General features: G+C 34.3%; 1 pseudogene; it reads right to left on the bottom strand.

The window, feature by feature from the left end:
* Nucleotides 1–595: 595 nt before the first annotated feature.
* On the bottom strand, nt 596–6,492 carry LOC125647347 (uncharacterized; annotated as a pseudogene).
* Nucleotides 6,493–11,840: the final 5,348 nt, after the last annotated feature.

The following is an 11,840-nucleotide window of genomic DNA, read 5'->3' as shown; positions in this document are numbered from 1 at the left end:
TAAACTACCATGATAAATGCTTGCAATATCATAATTAATCAGTATAGCTTGGAAAAATACTTGATTTGATCTTAATTCACACACTGTTATATTACAATAATATCAACATAATCAAAAAGTAAATTAATATAAAAAGTTTAGTTTGATTATATTTTTCAGTTTTTTACACAACCCTGATTGTTTTAAAAGTAACATATCCAACAAATTATCAATTAGAACCTGCAAAATACACATCTTTGCAGTATTTTATTCCTTACATATTGTGGCAATATATACTATTCTCAGTATGTATTGTTTCTAGAATTAAAAGGAATTTGTTTTATATCAGAAATGAATTGAATAAAACATAAACCAACAAAAGGATTAGGCACAAGTTCAAAAACTTAAATAGCTCTCTCCTAGTAAAATAATTTACAAAATTCCATTACACACTACTAGGCTTTCATTATGAAAAATCTACATTAGATATATACAAAGAAACACACTTTTTATATATACACTGTATATATATATATATATATATATATATACATGTATATATATATATATATATATATATATATATATATATTATATTCAATTTTTTTTTATCCTTATGAAAAGTATTTTAGTGATCTTACAACATAATCTTTAGCAGATACTTTTTCTGTAAGTGCCAATAAGAATTGAATAATGTACATGGACATTTTGTCTTATAGTAATTATACAGTGTTCACAAGGTATTCCAACATCATCCACCCACCCCTCTTAGATCCACTATAACTTTTAGGAAAATAATTGGATCCTACTGTTCCACCTAAATGCAATTGTAATAAATAACATTCCAATTACAAACAGTTATCTAGCTAAGAGCCTTTCGCGCAAGTATATACATGAAGTAAAACTATTCCTCCAAACTTCCTAGGCACATAAATATAGACTGAATAATTTTCTTTGACTTTGTCACTCGTACTTTAGAATTTTATTTGCAATACCCTTTGAAATAGATTTTGTTTCCAGCAGAGGATTTAGTGTTTCAAATAATATTTTCGAATTTGCTTTGAACTTGAACATTGTGAGAACCGATGCTACTGAGCATGAAAAATTTGACAATATAGATAAACTTGGTCTCATGAGTTTTAAAATTTCATTTAAGGCTTTAACATCTTCCAATGAGTCATGAGCATTGTACCTTTCATTAAAAAATGACTCATAAACACTGACTTGTGTAGATGAAGGCAAATCATGAACATTGCTTTTAAAAAGAGGTAGGGTGTCTACAAAACCAGCCACACCAACTGAGATAAAGTTTTCCAACATAGAAGTTTTCTCCAAAGCTGTTAATAACACAGGGATGTCAAACACTCTGTAATTATGTCCAACAAGAATTGTAATTTTACTATTTCCTCTAAATATTGCATGAAACTCTGAAGGGCCTCTGTAATTCTTTGTTTGTTTGATATTCGTAGGATTGGTTAACTATATATCATCAACCGATTGGTGACTGTATTATCTGCCATAATACTATCCATCTCATTGCGATCCAGCCTCACCCTCCAACACCTCCCAAATGCACCAACATAGTGAAGTTGAAGTGTGTTGTAGTAACATACATATGCTCCGTATGGGACGTATGGGTTGTCCCATGGTTTAAAAATAAATAAATATAAATAAATAAGGACCATCGTGTACCAACACACCTGATGACTGTGGTACTGTCTTTTGATGGCCGGACACATACATGTGGTCGTATGTCATAAATCATAATGAAATAAAGAAGTAACTTATATTTTACAAAACTAAATAAAAAGTAAAAAAAAATTAATAAAATGAATTATATTTTTTATTTATATAATAATTTTAATAATAAATTTTATTTAATTTATTCAATAAATTAAAATTTAAAAAAAATTGATAAGTAAATTAAAATTAAATAATTAAAATATTTTTTATTTATAATAAATTATATTTTTTATTTATATATCATTTTAATAATTAGTAAATATAAAATTAAATATTTTAAATATTTTTATATTATTTGGATTCTAATAGATAAATAAATCAAGATACACCGAAATAAATATACCATAATTATTACAAAATTAGTAATATTAGTAACAGGTAATAGTAATAGGGATGTAGGTATGTATATACATGTGAAATAACTAAAATATATACAGAAAAGAATTAGGGTAGGGTCGCCAAAGAAAATTTTGATAATAGAGTGCCACTAGTTATTACTTTGTTAATCATAAATTATAAAATTATGCCAGACAACAATTTTGAGATCGTCCTAAGGCAAGCATTTGGAGGTCGTCGTCAGGTGCTACACCTCAGACCCTGTACCATGTTTCTGTAACTGGATCCAGTTCGTAGCACGACATGGCTCCATAATTCTTATTCGATAGTATGTATTATGTGTATAAAACTGAAGATGCATAATATAATAATTGGTGAGTTAGTACTAATGTTAAAATTGTATGACAGATAAAATATTAACCATAAGAAGTGGTATACTTAATTACAAAACATATAGATTTAATTAATTAATGAAAATACAGAGTCATGAGCATTGTGCCTTTCATTAAAAATGACTCATAAACACTGACTTGTGTAGATGAAGGCAAATCATGAACATTGCTTTTAAAAAGAGGTAGGGTGTCTACAAAACCAGCCACACCAACTGAGATAAAGTTTTCCAACATAGAAGTTTTCTCCAAAGCTGTTAATAACACAGGGATGTCAAACACTCTGTAATTATGTCCAACAAGAATTGTAATTTTACTATTTCCTCTAAATATTGCATGAAACTCTGAAGGGCCTCTGTAATTCCTACAAAAGGAACACATTTATCTACATGGTACATCTTTCCATTCTCAAACTGTATGCCAGTGATCTCTGATGCCTTCTTCGAAATCTGTCATCTTGGTCTTATGTATGTACTAAATGTAGTTACTTCCGTGTCAGTTGCCGACAGCTGTACAATGTGTGCATCACGTCCTGTTTAATGAAATAATAATAGATAAATGTCATCAGTCCTAAAACTGACAGTGGCAGACTCATGGTATCATTCTTGCTAGAGACAGAGAATATACAATGTATTCAATACATGCTTGGCAGACTAAGAAAACCACAGTGTCAAGTTTCATTTTTCAAAACAATACCTAGTAGTTTCTACATAAAAAAAGATGAAGTGACAATTTTTCATCACATTTGGATCAACAGGCTCATACTGAGGTTGAAGTAGGGGTTGTGGAATGGTCTGAATGTCAGTGCACAACTGTGAATTTAGAGCGCATTCTGTTTGATATGAGACACCTTCCCTTATTTCTGCAGAGCCTGTCTTCTGATGTCTGTTATCAAATAATAATTGTCTCTTAATTAATTAAAGCATCCATTATTTGGTATGTATATGTAGATTGATCCTTTGTAACTCTTAAAGTGGACTGAAGAACATGCCTGAGATTAGCTGATTTGCTATTAATTTAAATTTTAATGACTCCAAGCTAGTGGTTGCATGAACATGTATGACAAGTAATTATTATTATACTTTTCACTCTTTGGTAAAAATCAATATCTATTAAATCATTATTACTGTTTTGATTTCTTTTGCAGTCTTCTCCTCTTAAATGCATGCGAGTTTGCAATTGCGCTTTGCTTCAACCTCTGCAAGTCCCTCAGTCTTGCAAGACGCTCAGTAAAATGTCCAGGAGATAGCCCTAGTCTACGATTGATCTGAAATATATAGATTTTTTATATCTTCTGTTTCCTATATCGTTTTCCATGCATAACGCACAACGTAACAGAGAAAATACTCAAGAGTAATGAAAAACAAATGTTTCCCCAAATTGGAATTGCTCCAAATGAAACCACCCCTCAATGTACTGTATGATATGGAGGAGAAAGTATGAGCAGGAACATAGACATTATGAAACCCAATAAGTCACATAGGAGATATGTTCACAAACTATTTTACACCCTCCACACCTGAGATCCACTATAACTTTAAGGATAACAATTGGATCTTCCTGTCCCGACAATATACACATCTACAAAGGGCAATTAAACATTGTACAAAGTTTCCAATCCATCAGATAAGCCATATACATGTAGGAGGAGAAGCATTATCAATATTTTGAGACAGACAGACAGATGGATGGACGGACAGAAAGTACAAAAACAATATCCCCCCCCCCCCCCTGAAAGAGGGGAGTCTTATTAATGAAGTGCTATTATGAATGGCCGTTTTAATCAATCCACTTTGACACTGGCCTTTCAATAACTTTTTAATTATTATAAATGAAATCAACCATCTTGATAAAATGTACTTACGTTTACAACATATCTATGTCCAGTGGGGTTTTTTTGTGCTACACTTGCTGCAATTCTGTATGAAAGATTTCCTGAAGAGCTATAATGAATATTCTTGGGTGCTTTTGATGCTACCATGCGGTTGAAACTTTCATTGGCTTGGGTACTACCAAGGCGAGAGAGCTTATCGCAATGACTGGAATAAGAGGAGAAAACTTGTTTCAAGGATTCTTGGAGTTTTAGATTGGAAAGTGGTTTTCCATGAGGAAATGACTTGTACAGACACTTTGGATTGTTAAGAAACTTGCACCATCTTCATGAGCAAGACTGATGGTCACCAAAAGGATGTTTAGTAAGAGCATCAAGGTCTGCTGCAATCTGAAGTGGATCCCCTTCACCCTGAGCAATGATGTAATCAAAACACCTCTGGAGATATTTAATAATGTGGACTGTAAGCATCGGATGTTGTTTCTTTAATGAATAAAGTGTGTTTCCCAACAGCTTGCGAAGGTGATTCCTACAAAGAAATCAAGGTGTTTTTTATTCTATGTGTCTTATTGCCAGTTATAATACAAAATATTATAGAATTAAACATTCTTTTTGAAGAATTTATCGATGTGTAAACGCCGGACAGTTTACTCACAAACTTAACACAAGAGACCCATGGGCCATATCGCTCACTTGAGTTACCTTGGCCCATATCTGAAGACTATCCAAATATGTTTGCATGTAAAACCTTAGTCCCTATTGTGGTCCCAACCTACCCCTGGAGGCCATGATTTTTACAAACTTGAATCTACACTGTCAGAAAGCTTTTATATAAATGTCAACTTCTTTGGCCCAATGGTCCTTGAGGAGATTTTTAAAGATTTTTCCTATATATCTGTATGTAAAAATTTGGATCCCTTATTGTGGTCCCATCCTACCCATGGAGGCCATGATTTGAACAAACTTGAATCTGCACTATGTCAGGAAGCTTTCATGTAAATATCAGCTCTTCTGGTCCAGTGGTTATTGAGAAGAAGATTTTCAAATGACCCTACCCTAATTTTCCATTTTTGTGACTATCTCCCCTTCATTTGAATAAATTTGAAAGCCCTTCACCTAAGGATGCTTTGTGCCAAGTTTGGGTGAAATTGACCCAGTGGTTCTGGAGAAGAAGATGAAAATGTAACAAGAGACCCATGTAAAACCTTAGCCCCTATTATGGCCCCAACTACCCCTGGAGGCCACGGTTTTTGCAAACTTGAATCTACACTACGTCAGAAAGCTTTCATGTAAATGTCAACTTCTTTGGCCCAATGGTTCTTGAGAAGAAGGTTTTTAAAGATTTTCCCTATATTTGTATGTAAAACTTTGACCCCCCCCCCCACTTGTAGCCCCATCCTACCCCCCGGGGGCCATGATTTGAACAAACTTGAATCTGCACTATGTCAGAAAGTTTTCATGTAAAAATCAGCTTTTCTGGCTCAGTGGTTCTAGAGAAGAAAATTTTAAAAGATTTTTCCTATTTATTTGTATGTAAAACTTTGATCCCCTATTGTGTCCAATCAAATCAATTGCGATAATCAACATTGGAATTATAATGCTGTACATGTCCTTTGTTTTTGCACCTGTATATATACAAAAATGTATACATATACATGTATACGCATGTAGTACAACTTACCGATCAGATATTTTCTCTATCTTATCATTGACATTTGCTCGTAGGCGCCCTATGGTTGAAGAATCTTCACCACCAGCAATTGCAGAAACTGTGAACCCTTGTTTGTGAATATCGAGAACCATCTCTGTTACCATATCTGCTTCCATGGCCTTTGCACTTCCCTCCCAATTACGATAGCAGTCATGTTGTCTAACAAGTTCATTTCTTGAAGCAGCTGAGGTGCAGACTCTGCAACCTTTGGATCGAAGCGAATAATTGACAATTTTTCCAGTCTGCGTACCCACCATAGAGCAGTGACCTAGATAAATAGAATGACACAATTTCAAAATGATGACTACAGGACTTGCCCATTTTATTGTAGTACACTGTAGTATTTCGTGTATTTAGAGTATTTTAAAGATACCTCAAGTTGGTTCAATCAAATAGAATTTAATAAATGAATTAGATATGTTAAATTCCAATACTGCAGATAAGCTCAAATTAGTGGAAAATTAAAGATGGATTTATAAGTAGATGTTAAGCTTTCAAATCTTTTGTGGATATGTTACATGCACAGGGGCTAAGCCCGTTTTGGGCCCGAACTCTATGATACCATGGTATCACAGAGTTCGGGCCCAAAACGGGCTTAGCCCCTGTGGTTACATGTACAAAGTAAAAACGCCCATCTTTGAAGTTCATTCCATGTGTCTTGAATTCATTTAGAGATAGGTCAAATTATTGGACCTGAGGGGCAATAGGGGTTTGAGCGCGCATCCCCAAAAAGACTTGAAAAGGGAAAGAGAGTAGCTAAAGGAATATATATCAATCAAAGGCAAAGAAATTACTTTATGGAATATGAATCAGGATAGGGACTCCTAGAATGCATTACTATATGGAATGTGAATCGGGATAGGGACTCCTAGAATGCATTACTATATGGAATGTGAATCGGGATAGGGACTCCTAGAATGCATTACTATATGGAGTGTGAATCGGGATAGGGACTCCTAGAATGCATTACTATATGGAGTGTGAATCGGGACAGGGACTCCTAGAATGTATTACTATATGGAGTGTGAATCGGGACAGGGACTCCTAGAATGCATTACTATATGGAGTGTGAATCGGGATAGGGACTCCTAGAATGCATTACTATATGGAGTGTGAATCGGGATAGGGACTCCTAGAATGTATTACTATATGGAATGTGAATCGGGATAGGGACTCCTAGAATGTATTACTATATGGAATGTGAATCGGGATAGGGACTCCTAGAATGTATTACTATATGGAATGTGAATCGGGATAGGGACTCCTAGAATGTATTACTATATGGAATGTGAATCGGGATAGGGACTCCTAGAATGTATTACTATATGGAATGTGAATCGGGATAGGGACTCCTAGAATGTATTACTATATGGAGTGTGAATCGGGACAGGGACTCCTAACTGACAGTGACAATATTGATATAACCGAGATACAAAGCTCGAGAAAAAAAAATCATGTTTCTTATTCATAACTCATTGTACATTATACATACAGTGTAATTAAGATGCAAGTTTGCAGTCAAAGTATGATAAAAACTTTGAATGTTACAGTGATTGGGATTACAGTAAATGACCAGACTAGGCTTGTGTAGCATTTTCATTACCCAAGAGCTTATTTTACCTTTAGAGAATTTTTTTCTATTAGTTATTCGTGTTTTTATCATAATTATGTTTACTCCTTTATCCAGTGGATATCACCCATTAGATAAATAGATAATCTTGAATGAGTGCTTATAAATGGGATATGGAATTTATGAAATGAGTTGCCGGATTTAATATTTCCCGAGCCTTGCCATAAGCAACGAGTGTAAGATTCTATTTATCACACAACTATCAATAAACACATATATATATTTTAGTTGTTTTCCATTTCATGTGATTGTTTTCATTTCGAGGTCAGCCTAGCCTTAATGCATCGTCTGAAAAATGTCCCTGAGCGCATGAAGTAAGATTTAAAGATAATTACATCAACGTACGTGGTAGCTAAATTGAAATCTTAATCTCTGTAAGCATCAACTTTTTTAATATAGAGGTGGATAGATACCCTCACCGATTTTGCTGAAAGGCATATAGCGATTATTTGATACCCTCTCATAGAATTTGGTAAACCAGTATGGGCTGGAGCAGTACGTCAGTATGAAGTTGCCAAAATCTGTACGATCAGCGATGGCAATGTTTCGTTGCGGTGTACTACCACTTCGAATTGAAACCGGTCGCTATAAATCTGAGCCACCTCAAGATAGAATTATTATTATCATTATTTTATTCATTTATAAAGCGCAAAATTACATATAGTTTCTATGCGCTGCCAATATTGTGATAAAAACGAAATTGAAAACGAAATACATTTTCTACTACATTGTAAATTATATGAAAATAAGAGAAAAGACCTCTTCAGCAAAACAGGATTTAAGAATTTGTCAAATTTGTCATTAGATAATGCACTCTTCTCGCATATTTTATGTATATTTCCTAGGCTAGCCGCTATCTTTATACTTGATGCTTTCAAAATCCGTCAGAACTTCACAAAAAGACATTCTAATATCATTCCATCTTCATTTATGTGTTTGTTTAAACACTGTAAAAATATTAATCAGTGACATATAGGTCCTTTGGGCCGGGTGTAAAAAACTACCTTTATTGTAAAATGTATTGTATAACTGTATCATTACACATGTCACTATAATAAACAATTTACTTACTTACTGGTACCAAAATTCGTAATTGAGGTACCGTTGCCATGGTAACAAGAACACTTTGAAAACAACTCCCAAGATCCTTAAAAATGCTCGACTTTGGCCCGTTTTTGATTAAACATAAACAAATTAATTTTACTGATGTACAATTTTCTCTGTTGCTTGCTTATAAGATTAGGTTCAGCATAATAAAACATCAATAAATCAAAATTGGATTACCTATTGTTCCTGATCTTGAAAAATCAAATGTTTTAGCATTTTGACTATTTTTGAAAAAAAATCAATTTTAAGCCATTTTATGACATCATTTACAGGAAAACACAACAACATACATCAATGAAAGTTATATGTATATGATTTAATTCATCCCTTTATGTGTAATATATATATATAAAAAGAAAACGACCAAAGTCTTATTTTGCTTAACAAAATTCTATAGCTTGAAAAATTGGTTGCCATGGTAATATAAAAAATCTCATAATATGAATATATGAGTCAAATTTTAATAATTTATCAATATAATATCCTTAATCTATTAAATTTGGCATAAACAATGATAAATACCACGCATTCTCATATTATGAAATATTTCAGTTACCATAGCAACCATTTTTCAGTATGTTATAACAAGGTTTTAATAAGTAAACTAGTATGCTAATTTGTATCAGAAAGCATTACAGGTCTGCTTATTACCATGTGATAGTGTAAACTCATTGTCATATTATATTTGAACATATAAATTGATGTAAAAGTCTGTTTCATTAAATTAGTAATATAAATGATTAATATAGAGAGATATTAACAACTTAATCCTCTGGTTCACCCCTCCCCCTCCTTTTGAAAATTTTCTAGATCCGCGCCTGCATAACAGACAAGTTATTTCCACAACTGCATGCATCTTTCTTAAAGCTGTATGGTCCGAATTACAATATTTTTTTTCCATCTCGTAAAAACGCTATTAAATCATCGCACGTATGTAGTTATGAGGCTGTACGACATATCATAAATTATTTCACTTGTTTTAACCCAAATTATTTATCGATGTTTACAAATAACCGCGTCACTTTGCCATTTCAAGTGACAATCACGTGACCAGTTCAAACTTTCAGATCATCGGTGGTCTTATCTGTGTAAAGCTGTGTATTTTGTTATAACAGTCCATTGTTCAGTAGACAGTAATGGAGTAATTCTCTATCAACGTTATCAAACGCTTTCTGTAGGTCAATGAACGTGACAAAGGTCGAGTTGTAATTCTGGATAACGCTATTTAAAGTAAATATATGATCCAAGCATGATCTATTCTGCCGAAAAACCATTTTGTTCACCTACTAAAAGTTCATGTTCTTCTAAATATGTCATGAGCCTGTTGTTTAAAATCGAGCTATAAATCTTTGATGCTACTCATTGCAAACTAATACCTCTGTAGTTCAATGGGATTCTAGGGTCAGAGTTTTTGTCTTTCAAAATTGGACATATGATCGCTTTACGCCATATAGGGGGGGGGGGGGGGGGGGGGGGTGATACTAGTGTCAAATAGTAGCAGGAACATTTTGTGTGGTAAATTAATTACGTTCTCAGACTTTAAAACATCATAAGGTAACTCATCAATACCACAGCAGCTTTGCCGGCTTTGGATTTTTGAACAACCTTCCGTACTTCCTGAATTTCTATTTGTCTGTTTAAAGCAACGTTTGGTTCATACAATGGGTCTAACATGCATCGTTCCATGTGCTCTTTACTATCTATAGCTTGTGTTTTAAATTCGTCATCAAATGAATTATCGTCCTGTGGGTTGTACAGTTGTTGAAAATCCGCTGTCCAGACTTCTTTTATAATTTCGGGCGCGGGGTATATTTCTCCATTTTTGTAACATTCACTTGGAAAATCGCTTTTTCTTGCCGGTCCCAATGTATGTCTTCATCTCTATTAATTGTAGAAAAAGAAGATACCTGTAATTGAAAATCAGAAGTCGGAAAATTTGGAAAAATTAGAGAACACGTATTTTACTTCTCGGAAAGCTAGCCTAGACAGCAAGTAATGAAATAGTCAAATAACTTGTTTGAAACGAGCGGCGTCACCTAGGTGAAAATGAAGTTCTAGAACTGGCCGAAGTTGAATGAAAATCCCAGACATGAATTACGGACTGCTCAAAGATTCGGTGAAGGTGTCAGTCCAAATATCCAGCCGAGCCGAATCTCAGGCGAGATTAGGTCTGGGGTAAAACTAGGGGGGGGGGGGGGGGGGGGGGGGGGGAAGAGATGAGGAATAGTCAATTTTCTTATAGTGTTCCGATCTACGAGGAGGGAGGTGTTACGGAATGAGGCCCGGTAAGCTTTTGGAGATTAGTCTATATTGCACTTTGTTTTCTGCCTGGATATCGTTACAGGTAGCGGAATATTTAAACTAAATACAGTGGCGGATCTAAAGGGGCGGTTACACACCTTTTGGTTGAACATTCTTAACATAAATGATATTTTTAGCCTTCTTGGAGTCTGCATCCTCATCTTCAGCATGCATGTCACAAGGAAATTAAATTTACTAGCTACTAATCTATTTTCACACGTATTATTCAACGGTGCAATGTTTTTGTTTTTGCCATCTCGGGGGTCTGCAACACCCCCTCCCCCCACCCCTGCATCTACGACACATTGCGCGACACGGCTGGACAAGCGCACAAAAATCGATTTTTTTCTGTATCAGAGAGTGGATGAATTTCTTTACCAATTTTAATGTGTTCACAAATATATCCTCTGTAAATAAATTATCATTAATCATTTATTTCTCATTGTTACGTAAGTGTAAATGTGTTTCTATTTCAGCGCTCAAGTGCGACAGACCACGTATGTGTGTTGATTTTTAACTGACCACTGGACTTCTATATACTTGTTTAACCGGTCTCTAATTCTCACTCACTTTCCCGCTTTTACTAACCAAGGCCCCGTACTCTCGGCGCTACACTTGAATGTAATTGTGATATTCATTAATAATTCATTTTATTTCAGGTTTTCATGTAATAAAACAAATGGCCCTCAGACTGATCGATCTGCCGTCATCTGGTTACATTATCGATAAAATAAAAGATAGACTCTCCAGGTAAAAAGAGGGAGGGGAGCGTAGCAACGATGTCGAAAATGAAACACATTGCAGTTGCTTCTA

Source organism: Ostrea edulis, chromosome 4 (assembly GCF_947568905.1).
Source record: "Ostrea edulis chromosome 4, xbOstEdul1.1, whole genome shotgun sequence".
Taxonomy (NCBI): Eukaryota; Metazoa; Mollusca; class Bivalvia; order Ostreida; family Ostreidae; genus Ostrea; species Ostrea edulis.
Note: the sequence above shows the minus strand (reverse complement) of the source record. Positions and strands in the feature narration are given on the sequence as shown.